Source organism: Chiloscyllium plagiosum, unplaced genomic scaffold (genome assembly GCF_037043375.1).
Source record: "Chiloscyllium plagiosum isolate Xiang-an unplaced genomic scaffold, Cpla_swu_hap1 HiC_scaffold_1, whole genome shotgun sequence".
NCBI classification, from domain to species: Eukaryota; Metazoa; Chordata; class Chondrichthyes; order Orectolobiformes; family Hemiscylliidae; genus Chiloscyllium; species Chiloscyllium plagiosum.
In genome coordinates this window covers 50,121,036-50,144,087 of record NW_028270139.1, presented here as the reverse complement: position 1 = coordinate 50,144,087, position 23,052 = coordinate 50,121,036, and the positions used below count along the sequence as shown (strand labels likewise).

The following is a 23,052-nucleotide window of genomic DNA, read 5'->3' as shown; positions in this document are numbered from 1 at the left end:
CAAATGCTCATTTGTGTAGAAAGAATTTTTTTTATTGAAAGAGGTTTTTGCAAGGAAATTCATATGATTAATATGGTACATAGCCAAAACTGAATACTTATTCTGATGATCCCAGTTAATGTTAATATTACCCAGATCAAATCCCAGAGTGAAACTTGATTTGATAGACCATAAGAGTTTTATTTCCAATTTGATTACCATCATGATCAGTCACTAAACATGCTTACATGAGGCTGTCTCTGTACTTTTAACAAAAGAATATAAGATGGTTTACACAAAAGAAAAAATATACAACTAAATATAAAAAGAGTTTTGGAAGATCTTTTAATAAACGGCAAAACAAAAACTCAGCCATTGTTTCCCAGCAGTATCCTTTACAAGGCACTCCACTCCAGTGAAGTACCACTTTTATCTTCACTCTTTAATTTTTCACTTAACTGACAAGGTCAAAAACATTTTTTTTGCTAATTTCTGCACATTCGCTAGATGTGATTCTCTCCATTACTATTTCTCCTTGACATCCACAGAAACAAGCTAACTCAATGAATTCTGAGAAAAAAAATCAAGGCTCTTCCCAGCCCTGTTTATTTGAACTACTCCAACAGCTTAAGACTTCTATCAAGTTTCAGTGGCTTAGAAGCATCCAAAATTAGACTGCTTGTGGTATTCTTTCTCTCTGAAGTGGACTTGTTTGTTGGGCCCTCTCCAACTGTTGCTTTCTGGATTGTAAAACAACTTAATAATTATTTCAGCAATGATTTCATCAGGGGGCTTGTTTGGTAATTTATTTAAATCATTGATTTCTTGGAAAGGCTGTTTAGACTCAATGCCAAAAAAAGTTTCTGAACTTTTAAAATAAAGTCACCTTCACAGAAGTGAAAATCAAAAACCTCTACTTCAGAACCCAAGTTTTCAAATAATAATGCATTATGAAACGTCATCACATTTTCAGGAATGAACAAATATAAATCTTTCCTCCTTTTCTTTAGCAGATTTTTGGCATATTGTGATTTTGTGCCCTCTATAATATTTAATTTCTACATGTATTACAATTGAAGAGTTCATAGAGATAAGAATTTAATTGGTTACTACCTTGATTGACACAATGGGAAGGAAAAATAAAATAATATAATTGAAGTGTGTGCAAGTTTTCTTTCAGAAATTGCTGAAGGCCTTTTGTCTGTCTATAAAAGTGTGCTTGTAATTTGGTTGAAAAGTGATAGACATTTCAAATTGATTGACCTCCTGTTGTCCTCTCATTGCTTTTAAACTGCTGTATCTTGAACAAATAAGAACATCACTAAATGCATGTCTCAAGTACAGTTCTTTCACTGAGGCATGTCTGGCTCCTTTTCATATTAAGATGAATTTAAAGGCATTCCATTCTTGTCAAAGTCACTGTTATCTCAACTGAGCATTGCTGCATCATCTATCTTGTTTCGATCAGCTGCCTTCTTTACAAATCTTAAAACCTGATACTGATGTCATATTTTTGCTAGCCTGCTTTGTCTGATTGTATTAAATCTAATAACTTAATGTGCACTGTTGCCCAAAAAGTTCCCAGAAGGACTATTGTCTTATAATGATATTAGAAAGGTAGCTACTAATAGGATCATTACTTTGTGTTGATTATAACAATAACATTTGCAAACAAATAATCATTGTCAATATCTGTAAGTATTTTAAGAGACCGTTCTTGGAGACAATATATTGTGGAATTTTCAACCAGAGCAGCACTGCACATAGCTTCACAGTGACATCAATACTTTTAATCAGCAAAATGATAGAAGGTGTCATGACCTTCTATGATAACAAGTGACAATTATGCAGTTAAACCGATGTTCAGTTTCGGGACCACAGAGCTTTAGACCCTATTATAGCGTTGGTTGAAATTGGAGGAAAAGAACTCAATACTAAAGATGAGTCATTATTTCCCTTGACATTAACAAAGCATTTGAGAATAGCATCAAGGAGCTGAAGTAAAACTGAATTCGGGGCAATTTCTCCACTGGTACAAGCTATACTTTATGCAAAGGAAGATGGCTGTGGTTGTTGGAGGTCAATCATCTCAGTCTAGTGTAACACTGTACAAATTCCAAATGGTTGGGTCCTAGGGCCATTAGTAGTTGCTCCATCAAATTTCATCATTCTGTCACAATATCAATAATGATAATATTTGCAAATGATTGCATCATTTTCAGTTTCACTCACAACTCCTCAATTACTGAAGCATTCAGTGTGCACTTGCAAAAAGACCCAAACAAGTTAAGTGGCAAGTAATACGATCACCACACAAGCTAGGCAATGATCACCTCCAACAATGTTTTATGTTTGAAGAGAGAATCTAACCACCTCCATTAGCATTCAATGGCACTGACACTGCTGAATCCCACACTATCAATGTTGATTAGAAATTTAACAGGGCAAGCCACATAAATACTATGGCTGTGAAAGCAAATCAGTGACTTAGAATTCTACAGTGACTAAGATACTTCCTGACTTACCAAAGCTTGTCCACCAATGACAAGGCACAATTCAGAGTATAATGAAAGATTCTGCACTTACCTGGAAGAAACTGAATGTAATCTCGAACAAAGTAGCCTTTTTCATTGGCATCCATTAAGAATCTTGAACATGTATTCCTTCCATTTACAGGGCACAAACATTATTTTTTGTATTGGCTGAAAGATGCATTGTCAGGATTTCTTCGAGAGTACTTTGCAAATCCACAACCCCCACCGCCTAGAAGACCAAGGGGTAGCATGGCAGCATCATCACCTGAAGGTTCCCTCTAAGCCACACATTACACTGACTTGCAACTACATCACTGTCTCTTCACTGTCACTGGATCAAATTCCTGGAGCTCCCTTCCTAACAGCCTTTACCTACACCACATGGAATGCAGTAATTCAAGAAAATGGCATAGCACCACAACCTTCTTCAAGTACAGTTTTAAGTGCTGACCTTGCCAATTATAGCATATAACCAGAATGAATAATAAGTCAAATATGAATCAGTGATCCTGTAGATCTTTTGCAAGTTGGTAAGCTTACCTGCAGACGAAAGAAGAATGCAGCCCCTTTAACATTGGATCCAAAGTTCACTTATTGATTACTAATATCTCAAAATGCTTTCTTATTCTTTCTGTTTACTTTACTCATACAGAGACCTGCCTACATTTTGACTTAGTGTCATTGCTACATCCAAGCTGAAATGTTTATTTCTATGACTGCCTTCTCACCTCCCACACTCAGATATACTCAGGGAAAGGCTTGTCTTCCTCCAGATGCAAATCTCTCTCTCTCTTTCTCTCTCTCTGCTGTTATTATGGAATATAAACAATATTAACCTTAGGATTGAAGGAGAATAATGCAACATGGCAGCCTAGACTGTATTACCACAGTCTGAACCATTCCAACATAACTACAGGCACCACAGGTCCTGTCGGGATATTTCAAAGGAGCTGGCTCTGAGAATGATTTATTTCTCCAAAGTTACCATGGCATGTGATCCTCTGAACAAAGGTTTGAAACAATATTCATCCATTAGTACTGATCTGCTTGTGGCTATGAAGATCCTTACCTGCTGTCGTTGTAGCTGCTTCCTTGCTGCTAAAACACAGTTAGATTGCTAACTTAGCCAAATAACAAGAGATGCTAGCAACCAGGTGCTAATGACATTAGCATAATGTCGAAGGTAACATTTATCCTTGTCAGACATACCCCAACTACTTATCCACCAAACAAAGGACGGCCCATATAGAAAGGCACAGGGTCTTGCTAAGCAAAGAACAAACAGTTAGGATCCCATTCAAATGATTGGCACTGTTTCAAACTCTTAAGTGAGTCTCCCTGACTGGCTAGAACTATAGAAAATTTCAGAAAGCCATCCAGAAAAAGTATAAAAATAAGGTTCACGTGCAGCCCGAAGTCTTGGTCCATTTTGAGACATTATGAGGAGACTAGCATGGCAAAAGGCTGACCATTCAGAGAGAGAGGAAGAGAGAGAGAGAGAGAGAGAGAGAGAGGGACAGAGAGACAGAGAGAGACAAAGACAGAGAGAGAGAGAGAGAGAAAAACAGCTTTGCAGACCCAAAGACAGAGCCAAAGAGAATGCAGCTGTGTAAATCTACAAGAGACTCGGAAAGTATTCTAAGCTTAAGCGGCCAAATAGGACTCGAGGTAGTATTGTTTAGTATTAAAGGTTATTGTAACTTGCTTCCTAATGAACTTGAAATGTTTATATTGGTATCTGCTTGTATTCATAGTGATTCGACTGCTTCAGTACTGTGGGACATGTAGACAAATCCATTCATAACATTCTGGGTGGAATTGTCCAACTTGTTTTAAAGAAGGACTGGATAACACCATTTATACAGTCACAGCAATGTATTACAACATAAACCATAGAAAGTGAAGATGATATGCACAGCAACGCACTGATATCCACCGTCACAAACAACTACTCTATTTGCTTTGGCATGACAACCAGATGATGCAGAGAAACTGAATTGCTGGTTTCCCAATTTGTAATGATGCCACCCATGTTGCATTGAAGCACAGAACACTCCACAGCCATATGCTCATAATTCTTCACATCACTCAGTTTCCTTCATGCCAATATTCAGCAAGCTGCCACAGTATCATTCTCCTTTGACCTGCGACACTTCCTCATCACTTAAGAAAACATGCAACTAGGTAGCTACTGAAGCTAATGACCTGATGTTTCCCACCCTGAGCACAAGCAGAAGGTAGTCCAACGAGAGCCAAGCAGGTACCAGGCCAGTGATTGAGAGGACAGTTGGGTGCTGAAGACCTTCTTTCCTTACACAAAAGGTTGGGTGGGGTTTTGCCATATGGGTTATCATCACCACCTGCAATTTTAACAACTTTTCAGTTGAAGATTTTAAGATGGTTTATGAAGCAACATTGGCACCAAATGATTCTGAACTACAGGAACCAGAACATCTACACAGTGGAGTCTTTTATGAGAGCTTCAATGAGCACCGGAGACTAGATACTGTTTTAAGTCTTGAACAAGAGTTTTAGTCTACCTGGATACCACAGTCTGATATCCCTCACTGCTGTTAGCAAATAAATATTCTTTTGAACCACTGCCCACCATGTCACATAATAGCCTTCTTTGTCCCAGCATGACTCTGCCATTAAGATCATAAGATATAGTAATAGGATTAGACCATTTAGCCAATCAATTCTGCTCTGCCAATCGACAATGACTGACATGTTTCTCAACCCCATTCTCCTGACTACTGCCCGTAACCCTTGATTCCTCTGACTAATTGAGAGCATATCCTTCTCTGTCTCAAATACACTCAGTGATGTGGCCTCCACAGTTTTCTGCGGCAATGAGTTCCACCGCGTCACTACCCTCTGGCTTAAGTAATTCTTCCTCATCTCTGTTATAAAGGGTTGTCCCTTCACTCTGAGGCTGTGTCCATATCTTTCCTAATAGTGGAAATATTTCCTCACATCCACTCTATCCAGCCTTTCACTATCTCGTAAGTTTCACTCAGATTCCTCCCTCATCATTCTAAACTCCATTGAGGACTCTAGAGTCCTCAATAATCTATGACTGGAAATAAGCAGTCGCCCAATCCTTTCCATTGTTCATGTGTGATGATCTATTCTCTGTACCAGTGTTCCTTCTACTTGCCATTGGAGGGCCAGTGCTACTGGACACTGGTAGTGCTGTGCTCAGTCCACACAACATGTACCACAGAGAATCACATTTGTTTTGAGACAGATACCTTAAATTTTATTAATAACTGACTGTGTGTGCTGATATGATATCGCTGACTTGCATTTATAGCTTGGGTTAGATGCTTGTTTAGATTACCACTGCATTATATCCAGAGTTGACTTGCCGACAAACAGACAACTGGTAGCAGACTGCCTTACCACTTGCTAACCGATTGACTGAATGAACAGAGTAAAATAAGATCTCATGTAACACATGCTGTGATGTCGAATGGCAGACTTAAAGGTATAGTGCCTTTCTGGGATCTGTGCAATAATACAACAGCAGTTTCCCATGCTCTAATGTAGATTCACTCTTCAGCGTGAGCTCCTGTGCAATCTGGTCTGTGAAACCATCTTCTACTGTCATGAGAGAAACTGAGGAGACCAACATTACTTCAGCCATTGCCATTCCAATAGGGCCTGAAGCTGCAGATCACTGGGAGGAGTCAAAAAAAAACTGCAGATGTTGGAATCCAAGGTAGACCATCAGGAGGCTAGAAAAGCACAGCAAGCCAGGCAGCATCAGGAGGTGGAGGAGTCCATGTTTCAGGTGTAACCCTACTTCAGGACCAGGGCAGTCTAACAGCAGCTTCAAGTATGTAGCATATTTTACATCCTGCTCCATTTTCTGGTCTGTTGAAGTCAAACCCACCAGAATCAGGCCTTATTTTATATTGGATCGAGCAATGATTAACAGCATCTGTTGTGATGGCCACAGATTGGACAGCTTTGCTTTCATGGACTGAAGAGGAGAGGGTGAATGTGGGCTGGGAGAAATGAGACAGGCAACTCGAGAGGTAATGATAAAGGGAGATTATGGACGTAAATTAAACAAGAAATGTGTCAAAGAATATGAACTAGTCCAGTTACAGCTAATGAACTGTGGAAACTTAGATAATAAATGGCAAAGTCTGGAGCAGGCTAAATGAACTCATGCCCATTATGGTCTGCTGCATTTCCTTTGAGGTAAATCTATGGACCAGCGCTCACAATAAAATGATATAGGAACATAGATCAGAAACAGCAAAAATATAAACTGAAAGGAAAGTAAGAGCCGACATAAAGTATTTTTTTTAACACAGCTATTCTGGAGGAATGAAATTTGGGAGGAGAGATAAAAATCATGAAGTGGAAAATAAGAAAACACAGGTCTAACCTTAGGCTAAAAAGATATGATGTTCAGCATGAAAATTATAAAGATACATTCTAAATGGCATTTGCTCCAAATAGTGAACTCTGTAAACCTTCCTCCAGAAGACTCAAATTTAATGGGATTTGCATCAATATTCCCTTTAAAATTTCATTGCTGTACAAGGTCAGACATTTCCATGCTGAATGCCTTGAAATATTTTTGTACCACAGAGCACGTGCAGCTTTTTCCATGTAATAAGGCTTGTGCGGTACATTCCAGGTTGCTGGATGGTCACACAATCATGCAAGCAAGCTGCAGCCTTCCATTTTTAATGCTTCACCGTCAAAATATTCAGAGAAAACAAAGGAAATTAGAATTATTTACAAAATGGAAAAACAGAAATAATTTTCACAATGGGCATGTGATTAGAGCATGTAGATGGTTAGGAAATTTATAAACAGAAATAAAAGACTCATATTTCTGTAGCACCTGTCAAGACCTCAGGACTCCCAAAGCCCTTCATAACCAATTATATAATTGTTTTCGAAGTGTAGTCATTGTTATAATGTAGATTTTATATTGCTAGTAAGGACTGGTAGGGCTGATAGCTTTAGAACTCATGAGTGTTAAAGTGATAACCATTGAGAACAGATGCAGGGATTAAACCATGCTTATTCATGAAATGCATGCAAGATGCCAATTGCACCTAGTCTACTTATTTCATACTCTTTCCTTGTGGTGAATGTGATCCATGCTGTTGATTTAGGTGTACACATCAGCACAGCACCTAATATTACTTCCTTAAGCAAATTTATATTGTGGCCGCAGACAGTACTGAGATCATTCTGAATATTGTGCTGTACGATAACTAACAGGGTTGGGCCATAGGAGAATGCATGCACTAAAGATTATAGTTCTGTGGGCCAGTGGACAAAGGGACACTAACAATCTCTCTTCCAACAGCTCTGCCCTTTAAATATATTCTGCTGATGTGAAAGCCCAATTCCAACTCCTCCTCCCTCTTCTTGCAGTTGTCCTGATCTGTGTTGCTTCTTTTCATTTTCTTCGAACAGGGATTCCATCCAAGTCTAGAAGAAGTTGATTTGTTTACAAAACTCTAAGGTCCCAAAAAGATAATTCAACATGAGTCAAACCATTTCCTATAAACTGTAAGCTTCTTATAAACAATTTTCTGATGTTGGTGGTCAAACCAAGTGCGGTAAAATCAGAGTCGTGCAACTCCCTCTTGAGGATTTAATGCAGCATTGTCTTAGGCCGCAGGCAAACAAAGTTGAATAGCTTTCAGTTCTCACGTTATGGAATGTTTCAAAGGGTATGGCCCAAGCACGGGCAGGTGGAACTAGTTTAGTTTGGGATTATGGTCTTCATGGACTGGTTGGACCAAAGAGTTTCCTTGCTGTATGACTCTATGGCTCTACGTGTAAGCAAGCATGTTCTGCTAAGGACATGATAGCACAGGACAGAAACAAAGAGAAAAATATCCCAAAGCATGTTGGTGCCAGCAACCCCACTGTAGATCTAAAATATTTCAGTGCTTCTCCTTCAGAGCTGCCTTTACCCATTATGTTGTCAGGAAAGAGCAGGTTAGAGCATTGATCAGATCTGGCAGGCAGTCAATTTCCTCAGCAGCTTAAGGAGACCAACTTTGCTCACATGGTTGAATGCCTTGGTGTGATCGATGAATACAATATGTGGTGATCTATTTGTTCAGTTCATTTATCTTGCAGCTGATTTGAGAAGAACACACCAATTGCAGTTTTGCAGGACAAAACAACCAAAATGAGTAAAATTACAACAACCAGCAGAAATAACATAGCAAGTAGTTTTTAAGGGGTAGATGATTCCTTTTAAATAGCACTGCCGGTGTTCCTTCATTAATGAACATGTGTTTGGCTGTGGGAGGTTAAGTCGGTCATAAGCTGGAGTATGAAGTTCTGAAAGAGCAGCTCTGGTGTCAAATCAGAATTTGACATTAACTGACATCACAATGTGTCGGCTTTGCATGTTGCTAGTGGTTATTAGGAATGTATGTACTGACCCTGTTACTGATCCTGGGTGTTATGGTGGCTCAGTGGTTAATACTGCTGCCTCAGAGTGCCAGGGACCTAGGTTCGGTGACTGGCTGTGTGGAGTTTGCACATTCTCCCTGTGTCTGCGTGAGTTTCCTCCCACAATCCAAAGATGTGGAGGTCAGGTGATTTGGCCAGGTTAAGTTGTCCATAGTGTTAGGTGCATTAGTCAGGGGTGTGTTACTCTTCAGAAGGTCGGTGTGGACTTGTTGGACCAAATGACCTGATTCCATACTGTAGGGAATCTAATTGTCAGGAAAAAAAACAGGCATTGCACATTTCATGGGAAAGTATGTAACTACATTTTGGTAGTTAAGGGACTCTGCGGCATCCAGAAGTCACGCACTATCGAGCTATCCAGTGTTCCCATCTCTTTGAGCAGAGCCTAGTGTCTCTAGAAGTAGTATTGCAGCCTTATTGATTTTACAGTTAAGAAAAGGTAACAAAGGATATTCGGCAAATTTCTCCATGAGAACAACAATTGGTGTTATATAGCTTGAGTGCTACCACTGAGCAACATTGCTGTAAATTTGCCATGCATGGATAGGGAGAATCAAAGAAAGGTATGTTACTTATCCCCTTGAAGTTGGTTGAAAAAGAGACTCTAATATCTCTGTAAGTACAAGGGGAGAATTTAGGAAATTATATTTCTAATACAGGATTCCATAACACTAGAAGTGCAAAATCATAAAATCCATCTTGCATGTTTTATGTGAATGAAATTCCACATTTTATTAGCTGTTCTTCTTTATTGTGATTATATGCAGAACAGGCATCTGCACTAAGCCATTCAGGTTTTGTTTTCATCCAGCTACACTCACCAAAGATGTTGCAGTATTTAATACAAGATGGTATCAATAAGCTTCACCAAAGGTGGTTAGGTTCATTGCTGAATCCACTTGTACAAATGCTATAGAATTGGCCAAATACTGCAGGCTTTTACTGGATGATCAGGGAGCTGAGAGCAACCCACTCCAGATTAGAATTTATTACACCTTACTGTCTCCACAAGTGAAAAATGGCTGCAGCTAGAGAGGCTGCCATCCCCTACTGACAGTCAATATATTAACATGATCAACCACACATTTATCACATCCTTATTTTATCAGATCAAAGTTACTGGGATTGCAATTAATTTTATCAGTTTAAAAATAAAAAATAAATAAACATTGATTTTGCAGTAAAGAAAAATGGATTTACTTTTTGTTTACAGCATCAGTTGCTGACTTTGATCACGACCTCAATATTGGAGGGGGCGATGTAATTTCAATTCCAAGGTGTAACTCACCGCATTTTTGCAAAGTCGTAAAAACTATCAGCTGACAAATTTATTGTGCCTTCCATCATATACCTTTCAGGTCAGCAGAGAGTTGAAAATGGAGCGCGAGACAATGCCAGTCGCCATCTATGTTTATAATGTTACTTCCTTGTGGTTTCAAAGGACAGTATTTCCTCCAGAATTACCTCTTGATCTATTCAATACAGAAATATGAAACATCAAAATGCCAAATGACTTCCTCATAATTTTCACATTACTCATTTAGAGCTAGGCCATAATGCAGATATAGTTCACCATTTAAACAGCTCTGCCAACTGAGATCAAGCTGAGTTTAAAATGCTTCTATCCAGTCAAGTGTCCAGACTGTCAACAGAGGCATATGCAAGGGTACCGCCCTGCACACAAGTTTTCAGTTTTATGATTTCATTCTCAATGTCAGATTAAAGAAAACATATAAGGGAAAAAATAAAGAAAATCCTATTGTAAATGATCAAGTAAAAATAGTTCTTGGAGTGAGATCACCTCCACAATCTCACCAGTAATTAGGTGGGATCACAGTGGAAAGTGAATGCAATTTCTACGAGTGATGCTCACTAATTGAGATGTTACTCCTCTTGTCACCGCTAAGACCTTTCCTCATCACTCCTTCCCCCACCAAATGCAGATGTTAATGTGTAAGTGAGGCCCAGGCCCTGATAGATTTCCCCTTCATCCAATCTACTGATCACTGATTGTCAGGGCTGCCATGTGGCAACAAGCTTTAGGAAAAACAGGAAAATTCCATATGCCTTGGGTCAAGGGAAAGGATCTTGAGTGGATTGATTGCACTTACCTGTTGAACCCTCCGTCTTGAACAAAGCATTCAGAAGGAGGTTTAATTGTGACTATTGAAGCTTTGGATTTCCTGATATTCCTATTGCAGCACCAATAAGAATTCCCAGCATTGCCTTAACAGGCTCCCTCTTAGTAGCTGCTAAGATAGCCCTCCAACACTGACTTGGAATGAATTGCAACTGGAGAAAATGTGTCAGAGATAAAGCACAATGTGCGGTGCTGAGAGAATTTGTGTCCATAACAGAGTTTTGCAGCATAGAGAAAAATCACTGCACCTTCATTTCCCAAATTCATAGAATTGTGACAGTGCTGAAGGAGGCCATTCAGCCCCTCATGTTTGCACCAACTCTCGAACCAAACCTCGAACCTCGGATGCTGCCTGAGTGGCTGTGCTTTTCAAGCACAACACGTTTTGAAGCTATTTATCTCAGCTTTAAATATACACAAGGAGTCTGTCCCCACAGTTGTCTGTGGCAATGAGTTCCAAAAACTCACAAACCTCTGAAAAAAGAAATTCCTCTTCATCTCAGTTTTAAATAAGCACCAAACGAACACAAACTTAGAAATAGTTGAACAAGGCCACTTGGCTCTGTGAGCATTGTCCATCATTCAATAAGATTGCAACTGATCTGATTGTAGTCTCAACTCTACATTGCTGCACATCCCCAATAATCTTTCATCCCTTGGTAATCATGAAATTATCAATCTCTACCCTGAATCTATTTAAACATTCTGCATCAGTGCATTTTGAGGAAGGGAATCCCAAATACTTACAGACCTCAGAGGAGAAAAGGTTCTCTCATTTGTTTTAAATGGACACCCCTACGACTCCTAATTTTAGATTTTTCCACAAAAGGAAAGGTTCTTTCAACATCCACCCAGTCAAATCCCTCTGTATATAATATGCTTGAACGAAGTTACCTCTGACTCCTCTAAACTCCTGAGAATACAGGCCAATCTAACCTTTCTGCAAAGGAATCTGTCACTCCAAGTAATAATCTTGCAAATATCTTGTCTCAACTGCTTCCAATGTATTGATATCCTTCAGCAAGTATGATGGCCATTACTGTACACAGTACTCCAGATGTAGTCTCACTAATGCTCTGCATAACTGAAGTATCGCCTTTGTTGTCTTGCATTGAATTCCCCTCACAATAAACATAACATTAAAACCAAAAAAATGTAAGAAATAGCAACAGGAGTAGGCCATTCAGTCCCTCAATCCTACTTGGCCATTCAATAGAATCATGGCTGATTCAACATCCTTCAAGTCCACCTCTTTCCCTGTAACCATTGATTCCTTTATTTATCAAGAATCTATTTACCTCAAGAGAAAGTGAGGACTGCAGATGCTGGAGATCAGAGACAAAAAGTCTGGTGCTGGGAAAGCACAATCAGTCAGGCAGCATCCGAAGAGCAGGAGAGTCGAGGTTTCAAGCATAAGCTTACCATCAATGTTCCAGATGAAGAGCTTATGCTCAAAACATCAACTCTCCTGCTCCTCGGATGCTGCCTGAGTGGCTGTGCTTTTCAAGCACAACATGTTTTGAAGCTATTTATCTCAGCTTTAAATATACACAAGGAGTCTGTCCCCACAGTTGTCTGTGGCAATGAGTTCCAAAAACTCACAAACCTCTGAAAAAAGAAATTCCTCTTCATCTCAGTTTTAAATAAGCATCCTTTTATTCTGAGACTATGCCTCTGGTCTTAGACTCTCCCATGAGGGGAAATGTCCTCTCAGCATTTACCCTGTAAAGCTCTGGAAGAATCCTGTATGCTTCAATGAGATCACCTCATTATTATAGTGCAAAGGTTATTTAATTCTTATCAGCTCAATCCTGACTGTTCTCCAGGTCTTCCTACATATGGACACAAAAAGTTACCTGCATATTAGTTTTTTTTTGTGATTCCTGCAACACGACACCCAGGTCTCTCTGCATTCTCTCACCATTTAGCTAATATGCTTTTTAAAATTCTTTCTGCCAAAATGGACAGGTTCACACTTTCCCACATTTGCCACTTTCCTATTTGTCAGACCACTCACGTAATTAATCTATATCTTCTTGCAAACTCCTTATGTTTTCTTCACAACTCACTTTCCTATCTGTCTTTGTGTCATCAGCAAATTTAGTTACCATACCTTTCATGCCTTCTTCCAAATCACTTTTCTAAGCTGAGGCCCAGCATCGATCCTGAGACAAAACATTCATGCCATTTGCCAATCTGAAAAATACCTATTTACTCCTATTCTTTGCTTCCTGTTAGCCAGCCAATCGTATATCCTTGATACCTTGTTACTCCCTGCACCATAGGCTTTGATTTTCTGCAATAACCTTTGATGTAGCTCCTTATCAAATGGTTTCTGGAAATCCAATTATAATACATCGACTGGTTCTCCTTTATCAACAGCACAAGTTACTGCTTCAAAGAACTCTAATAAGTTAGTTAAACATAATTTCCCTTTGACAAAATCATATTGACTGTGTTTGATTAGCTTGAACTTATCCAAGTGCCCTGTTACAATGTTTTTAATAATAGCCTCTAACATTTCCCCTATGACAGATGTTAAGCTAACTGGCCTATAGTTTCTTGCTTTCCTCTAATTTAAAAGAACCTTCACTGAATCTAATGAGTTTTAGAAATTAAAACCAACACATCAACTATTTCATTGGTTACTTCTTTTAAGACTCTAGGATAAAATCCACCAAGATCTTGGGCCTTGTCAACTTATAATTCCAGCAATTTACTCAGCATTTCTTCCCTGACAATTGTAATTTGCTTGAGTTCCTCCCTCCCTTCCAATTTTTGATTTACATCTATTTCTGGAATGCTACTTGTACCCTCTCTTGTGAAAACCAACACAAAATATCTGTTCAGTTCAGCCACCATCCCTTTACCCTGCATTACTAATCTCCAGCATTCCCTATTGTTATGAAGATATGGGTGTACTGTACCTTTAAGAGAGTAAACGCTAGCAGTAACAGCACCAAGTGTTCTCAATAAGACACAATGTAGCATGTGGTCCAGCTACTGGGGTAGCTGGTTGCCTGGAAATGACAAAACAGATTTGAATTAGGCCAATCAGTTTAAATTATACCCTGAGAAATACCAAATTCTAATCAAATTTGAATTGACTATATTGACAATCTTAAAAGTCAATGACACAATCCGATGTTTTGGGGTAGAAGACAGGGGAAAATTCAACAGTTGGCAGGAGAAACCTGCGCACTGCCCAGAAAATAGCTCTCTTAAAGGTATCTTTATTGATCAGTAAACTGTGAAGCAGAATCCGCAAAAAGAAGAAAATGAGACCGAAAGACACAGAAAACCAAAAGCTGCCTGGTTTTGAGATAAGAAGTTTTGTTTTGTAAATTGTAATTGGAAGTTTTATCAGATTAGTATTATGGAAGGAAAGGTAAAGACAGGTTAGAGAAAGGAGTTGTACATAGTTGTTAGTTAATTATTCTCTGTTATACTTTAAGAAACAAAGTTGGTAATAACTTTAAATAATCCTTGGCCACTCAAAGTTTTACAGATTACTGCAAGGGATAAATCTTTTCAGTGTTGCTGGTTTTAAATTAAGCAGGAGGGTTTATCCTATGTCGTAAAACTATCAATTTATGAGCATCATGATTTAATATCATCTTCTACACATACCCCATAGTTGTTAGTTAATTATTCTCTGTTATACTTTAAGAAACAAAGTTGTTAATAACTTTAAATAGTCCTTGGCCACTCAAAGTTTTACAGATTACTGCAAGGGATAAATCTTTTCAGTGTTGCTGGTTTTAAATTAAGCAGGAGGGTTTATCCCATGTCGTAAAACTATCAATTTATGAGCATCATGATTTACTATCATCTTCCACACATGCCCCATGGCTGTGTACATTATCTCTATTTAAATAACTACCTAAAGTCCTCTTGAATGCCTCAATCATAACCACAATCTGCCTCCACCACATTTCCAGATAGTGCATTCTGGACTCTGACTACACACAATATGAGAATGTTTTATCTCACCGTATATTTGCATCTTTTGCAGAACAATTTAAAACTCTGGTTCTCAATTCTTTTGCAAGTGAGAACAGTTTCTCACTAATTTACGTAGACCAGACTTGTCATGACTTCTAAAAATTCTTTCAAATCTCCATTCAGCTTTATCTCTGCAAGGAAACAATCCCAAATTTTCCAATATATCTTCAAAACTGAAGTTTCTCATCCCTGGAATATTGGTCACAAACCTCTTCTGCACTCTCATAAATGCATTCAAATCCTTCCTAAAGTGTAAGCCCAGAACTATATACAATAAACCAGTTGAGGGCTAACTAGTGTCTCATGTAAGTTCTGCATAATTTCCTGTTCTTGTACTCCACGTACCTATTATTAAAGCCTGAGGGTACTGTACACTCTCTACCACCTATCCACCAACTCTACAATTGTATTAATACTCTTTTGAAGAGTTCACTCTGATCTCCTCACATTTACAATGCTTCTGAGTTTTGTATAATTTGCAAACTTGGAAATTGTCCCCTGCACACCAAGATCCAGATCATTAATATATATCAGGAAAAGCAAGGAACCCAGCACTGACCGCAGCAGATCAAACTTTCCTCTAGACTTTAAATTATCCGTTAACCACTACTCTCTGTGGGTGGCACGGTGGCACAGTGGTTAGCACTGCTGCTTCACAGCGCCTGACACCTGGGTTCAATTCCCGCCTCAGGCGACTCTCTGTGTCGAGTTTGCACATTCTCCCCGTGTCTGCGTGGGTTTCCCCCGGGTGCTCTGGTTTCCTCCCACAATCCAAAAATGTGCAGGTTAGGTGAATTAGCCATGCTAAATTGCCTGTAGTGTTAGGTGCAGGGGTAAATGTAGGCGAATGGGTCTGGGTGGGTTACGCTTCGGCGGGTCGGTGTGGACTTGTTGGGCCGAAGGGCCTGTTTCCACACTGTAATTAATCTAAATCTCTGTTTCCTATCACTCAATAATTTTGGATCCATGTTGTTACTGTTCATTTTATTCCATAAACTAAAACTGTGATGCGGCATTTTTGAAAGTTGATGAACCCCACCTTAACAACATTATTCTCATCAACCCTCCCTGTTACCACTTCAGAAAACTCCAGTAAGGTAGTTAACCATCATACCTCTGCAGCCCTATGAAATGTCCATTGATTTTCCATATGCCATAGATGGGCACTCCAATTGGATGAGCTGCTCTGCCATAACTTAAACTTATTTTTATATTATATACTATAAAGTGAACATTAGCAATGAATGAATTTACAATTTTTCTGAAACGTCCTTCTTCCTTTGTTTTTAAAATCAGGCTTCTCATGTAGCTATTCACCTCCAAGTCTCTTGAAGACAGACTCACAGTTATCCAATCTGTCCCACTGCACTCGTATCTTTGGTAATGGGCCAGGACTGGTAGCTTAAAGACCATGGTTTCAAATCCCACCACAATGAGTGGTGAAATTTAATTTGCAGAAATTCTGATAAGATGTAGCTTGGCACGATTGTTACGAAACCCAACAGGTTTGTTAATGGAAAGAGAACCAGTCACCCTTATAAATGCGATCTCCATCTTTATCCAGTTCCATTGCATGTGTGGTTTCTAATGCCCCCAGGGCAGTTGTTGAAAATGCAATTAAAAGAGATTTTGCCCAGTCACCAGTATGAGGAAGAATATATCCAATTGCTTAGTGCAGGCATATTGTAACTGCAACATTTCTAGTGAGACAGCAAATGGGCCCTGAGAGAACATGATTTGAGAAAACATATTTCCTCATTCACCAGAGATGTTGTAGAGAGGAAATCTTCACAAATATTATCTTTCACGCCATTGGCAGCGAGGAAGATTCATATTCAGTGGTGCAATTGGTATTACATAAAGTTGGTTCATCCAGTGTTAAGTCTGTCAGGTTAAAGTGATCTATTTAAAATGCCAATGCATAACTGATAGACTCTGAAGCAGAATAACAAGTTACATTAATATACAAAGATTGAAGTATATGCATATTAATGGGAATGTTAATACAGGCTTGAAAGTTATCTTTGAGCCTTTATAATGTGCACTTTCTTCAAAGACAAGTCCCCCAGCTGCTGACTTGTCTGTACATTTCTATGGTCCCTGAGGCTGGACTCTTCTTCTAAAACAGCACTTCACAGTCAGTCCCTCAGAACACACAGCAAGATCAGACTGAAAGGCTGGAGCAACTGCCTTCCCAGGTCTCCTGACAATTCCTATGGTTGCTGCTGCCTCCGAAATCCTTGTTTCTGACTCGAGCTGGGGTACTGTTAAATCCTTCCTTTGACAGAATCTGTACATCATCAATGCAAGGCCAGGTGGTTCATTGGTCTTGGTTCAGGAAGCTGCAGGTATGAGCAGTAACCTGGGATGAAAGCCTGAGTCGCCAGAGGCATTAATGCTCAAAAGCGCTGATCCTCTGCCTGTTCATCTTGATGAAGGTTTCACCTAATTAGCGCAGGACCTCTGCACTCTCAGGTCATGTGTACTTGAGCAGAAAGAGGTTTGTGCTGCCTTTGCTCCTGTTCCTCATTAAAGGTGTAAGGTTGAGCTGCTGAAATTGCTTTCATGCTGTGGTGAAGAATGACAGCAGGGAACTGGAGTTGAAGGTCAGTGAAGTGCAAGACAGTTAAGAATCAACTGTCAGGTACTGAAAGCAATCTCGAAAGAAGCACTGTTTATACCAGCCCCTTACCTGGCCATGACAAAATCTTTTCACTTGCATTGATCAATGCCTTTGCAACCTTTCAGTTTCACTGAAGAAAGATTCCCCATGCTGCCCTCAGATAATTGACTCAGATGAGCTGCTGACATCTCAGACGATCAACTTATTGGCAGTTAAAGCCAAAATAGTTGGTTAAAGCTGCAGCTTATGACCTATTTGGATTCGAAAACTGCAAGAGAATTCCCCACTTATCTGTAAACATGCCGTTAGTGAAACCTGGAATTTTGGAGAAAGATATCAGGATCCCAATCCAATGACACCCTTTAAAAGACCGAATTCCCCATATCCACCAAAAGCCCACCTCTCCCATGCTTGATAAAACTTCTAACAACTTGCCTGTCACTGTCCAAAGAGAAGAGATGCTCAGTGTTCCAAACTCTGGCATGACTTCAGTGCAGGAGATAATGTAAAACATCAACTGTCTTATTTTTTGTTTCTGATTTCCTGTGTGCCTTCAACATTTTTTTAAAGATTTTTGACAATTGTACATATTTTTTCTCCCTTCTTATCATTGCTTTCCTGCCACAGACTGTAATCAGTGACATCAGATGAAAGGAAGTGCAAAATCCATTGCAATTATTCTGGGGAAAGCAAATGCATCAATTGTAAAACATTTATATGTGAGAAAAAGTGAAAATAAAATTAAAATGATCTTAACTTCATTTTAAATTAATTTCAGGAATATATGAATATTCATTTTGATCATGTATTTGCAACATTTTAATCAAATAAACTCCCTTCCCAGCCCCTCCCCCTCCTTTCCTTTCCTCCCTGCCACCTACCAGATTCATTCCTCCTATTGACCAACCAGGTCGTACTGTTTATCTGTCTTCACCTATCCCCACTTCACCACCCTGCCCCCGCCTCCCCCTTTATCTAGAGCTCCCCCTATACCCATCCCCACTCCTGAAGAAGGGTTACACCCAAAATGTTCACTTCTCCACCTCCTGATGCTGCCTGGCTTGTTACATTCTTCCAGCCTCCTACTTGTTTACCCAGAACTTATAAGCCTCAGCAGTACATCTGTGCTTCTGTATTCTACCTTCTTAAAATTAATGTTAACATTGTATTTGCCTTCCTAACCGCCAACTGAGCATGCATGTTAACTTTAGTGGAATCCTGAACTAGTACTCCCAAGTCCCTTTGTGCTTCAGACATCAGAAGCCTTTCCCCAGTCAGAAAATGGTCTATGCCTCTACTTCTTGTATCACTTTCTCACATTGTATTCCATCTGCCACTTCTTTATCCACTCTCCTAGCCTGCCAAAGTCCTTCTGCAGCCTACCCGCTTCCTCAACACTACCTGTCCTCCACCTCTCTTTAATGTCATCTACAAATTTAGCAACAATGCCCTCAGTTTCTTCATCAATATTGTTAATGTACAATGTGAATAATTGTGGGCCTAGCATTTAATCTTGCAGAACTCCACTAGTCACCAGCTGCCATCCTAAAAAAGACACCTTGCCCGCACTCTCTGCCTTCTGCCAGTCAGTCAATTTATGCCAATACCTTGCCCCTCACACCATGGAGTCCTAGCTTGTCTAGCAGCCTCCTTTGCAGCACCTTGTCAAAAACCTTCTAGAAATCCAGATAGATCATATCCACTGACTCTCCTCTGTCTACCTTGCTCATTAACTCCTCAAAGAATTCTAACATATCTGTCAGGCAAGGCCACCCCTTGGTGAAGTCATGCAGACTCAGCCCCATTTTACCAAGCACTTACAAGTGCTGCTCCATCTCATCCTTAAAAATGTACTCTAAAACCTTACCAACAAACCAGGTCAACCTAACCCAGCTATAGGCTCCTGTCTTCTGCTTCTCTCCCTCCTTAAACAAAGGTGTTACAGCAGCCATTTCTCTGGGACACATCCTGACTCCAGTGATGCCTGAAAGATCACAACCAATGTCTCCAAATTCCCCTCAACAATTTCCATCAGAATCCTGGGGTGTAATCCATCTGGTCCAGATGATGTATCTGCCTTCAGCCCTTTCAGCTTCCCCAGCATCTTCTTCTTCGGGATGGTCACTGCACTAACCTGGGCTCCCTGACTCTCCTGAAGTTCCAGTAAGCTGCTGGTGTCTTCCATTGTGAAGACTGATGCAAAGCACCTACTCAGTTCCTCTGCCATTTCTTTATTCCCCATTAGCATTTCTAGAGCCTTATTCTTCAGCAGTTCAATGTCTAGTCTTGTCTCTCTCTTATCCTTTATATATCTAGAAAAGCTTTTGTAATCTTCTTTAATATTGTTATCTAGCATACTCTCATATTTCATCTTCCCTGCCCTTGCTGCTTGTTTACTTGCCCTCTGCTGGCTTCTAAAGGCTTCCCCAATCTTTTGGCCTCCCATTAAACTTCAACACATTGGATGCACTTATTTTGCTTTTCTGCTAACCCTGACTTCCCTTGCCATCCATGATTTCCTTGGTTTCCATAGTATGTTCCTTCTTCCTTGGGATGAACTTCCACTATGCTTCCGGAATTACCCCCAGAAACTCCTGCCATTGCTGCTCCACCATCTTCCTTGTTAGGCCTATGTTCCAAACAACTCCCTCATGTCTTTGTAGTTACCTCTACTCAATTGCAACAACGTTACATCTGATTCTGGCTTCTCCCTCTCAAACTGCAGGGTTAATTCTGTCATATTAAGGTCACTGTCCTTTAAGGCTTCCTTCACCTTAATCTCCCTGACCAAGTTTGCCTCATTACACATCACCAAATCCAACTTTGCCTGTTTGTTCATAGGCTCTATCACAAGCCATTCCCAAAAACAAACTTGTAAACATTATACAAATCCCTACTGTTGGAATCTGTTACCAACCTGCTTTTCTGAATCCATCTGCATATTAAAGTCTCTGATGATGATTGTAATAGTGCCTTTTTTACATGTCTTTTCTATCTCCTGATTTACTTTCTGCCCCACAGCCTGTCTACTGCTTGGGGTGGTGGGGGGGGGGGGGGGGGGGGGGGGGGGTGGGGCGGGGGGTTTATATAACTCTTTCTGGTCTTTCTGCAAACAAAATACTGACATAATGAACTTGATAGACAATGAAGGCCATCTACTGGAATTGAATGTCCCTAAGGTCTCATCTGCCTTCTTGGAATTAATGCAACTGAGCTCTTTCATGCACAAGGAGAATCTTTTCAGTTTAACGTCATCATCCCTCTCTTTGTGCTCCCTTATGATAGATTCCTCAGCATCTATCACATTGTCTTGTTGCCTGCTCCATTTGTGCACAGTGCAGCACAGCACACCAGGATGATACAGCACTGATTAGTCTGAATCATACTGCAGGAAACACCCTCATCACCACCAACGCCAACACCAACACCAATCTCCCCACCGTCCCCCCACCCCCTGCATTCCCCACCCCACCATACCAGCCAAAACTGCAGAAACAAATTTCCAGCTGTTGTATCATCTGTACCCCCATAGCCCTGGGTGTAGTATGTGCACCAGTTTGGTGAAGGAGACACAGCATGACAAGGCAAACCAAGGCATATGTGCTGCCTAGCATGCAGCTAGGCACTAAAATACTATACAAGTGAGCAGCCCTGAGATGCAGGTTGGTAAAATCTGGGAGCTGGGTGCTGGTGCTTGTTCTCGCCTTTCACTGCTCTCCCCTTGTAGCCTGCAAGACTATTGGGGAGATGCCAAGAAGGTGGTGAAGGATTGTCAAATGTCAGATACCAGTACACTTGAACCAGGGTTGCATGTAGCTGATGCTTGTTGTTCGTGCCCTGAGATGCCATTTGGGGCTGAGTAACATAGAGGATGGTCAGTAACAAGCTGAAGTCACTGGTTTCACATGGAGATTTTTTGATATCTAGTTTGTTAGATATATTTAGTAAGATAAGAAGCTGAACATTAATGAGACAGTTGCAGCATTAATAAGCAAACTATAATCGTCTTTATTTGTCAATTCATCACTGCCTAGTAAAATTCATGTTATACCTCTCAACAAAAGCATAAAAGATGGAACTAGGCCCTCCCAATGTTGAGATAGACCTCATTGGAGCCCACTTTTGCTACAAATCTTGTCAATGTCCACACTGCTCATGTCCCTATAAGATTTTGTCTATTGTCATTGGTTGGCATTTTATTGAAACTTTCTGTGTTTTTGATCATTTTATTACCACTGAGGCCTTCCTTACTTTCAATTTCTTTGAGCGCACTGTAATCATTTTGCTCTCACAAATGTATGTTCTTAAACCTGATAAATAAAAGTTCTGAGGAGGGGTCACTGGACCCAAAATGTTAACATTAATTTCTCTTCACAGATGCTGCCAGACCTGCTGAATTTTTCCAGCAACTTCTGGTTTTATTTCTGATTTACAGCATCCACAGTTCTTTCCGTTTTTAAATAAAACTTTCAGTTTACTTTCCACTAAAACATCAAGGAATCTAAAGTGCAAGTTTTGATTTTCTCTGATTTTTAAAGCTGATTTAAAAGTGTCACCTTGAAAGTAACTCTGCTGACAAATCTGGCTCTGTCCCCAATCACAACAATGAAAATGGTGAGTTGTAATCATCTAAAAAGTGTATTTAAACCAAGCTTCTTTGTTTTATGTGCAAAGACAATAATAAAAACAATTTTAAAAGTTCATAAATATCAAAATAACAGATTCACTAAAAAAAATTGATTTGTGTACGCCAATTGACCTAGTAAATGCGCATTCTTTCATTAACTAATTAATCTCTACTGCTATGTTCTGAGCCCTTGATACTTTCTGTAAGAATGTTTTACTTACAGCTTATTAGACACACGCATTCTTTCAATGCTTTGTTAGAGCTTCTCCTCCTTTCAGTTTAATCTGTAAAATCATAAGAAATCATCATTGATATTCCATCCTTAAACACAATTATCATTACACATTCTGCTGAAGTCTCATTACTCTGCACATCCCCACAAATTTTAATTCACCTCATGTAGATAATCCCCCAAAACATCAGACTTTACAGCATCAGTCTTCATAGTGCTTTGACTGATCTCTTTGATTGCTGTGGTCTCATTTCTAATCTCAAATGCTCTCCACTCTTCCTTTACCCTGCCAGACTCTAATCCCTTAGTCTGCTTCAAAACTGTATGACTTTGATTGTTACACTTTTTCTGTGATTCCTTCTATCTGTTGATCTTTTCCATACTGGGTTGCAGCTCTGGCAAGTCTTCATTTTTGTATGACTTGCATTAATATTTTTAACCTGG

At 39.7% G+C, this 23,052-nt stretch overlaps 1 long non-coding RNA gene across 3 annotated transcripts in view; it reads right to left on the bottom strand.

The window, feature by feature from the left end:
• The window catches only part of LOC148152115 (uncharacterized), a 145,095-nt gene extending 122,463 nt beyond the window's left edge, over positions 1–22,632 (bottom strand). For 2 of the 3 annotated variants that reach the window (XR_015757904.1, XR_015757912.1), the window contains exon 1: positions 22,598–22,632. This is a non-coding gene — a long non-coding RNA (uncharacterized LOC148152115). Of the gene's footprint in view, positions 1–3,582; positions 3,760–22,597 lie in introns of those variants that run through there. The other variant, XR_015757925.1, reaches the window with a different exon arrangement.
• Between the last annotated feature and the right edge of the window lie 420 nt (positions 22,633–23,052).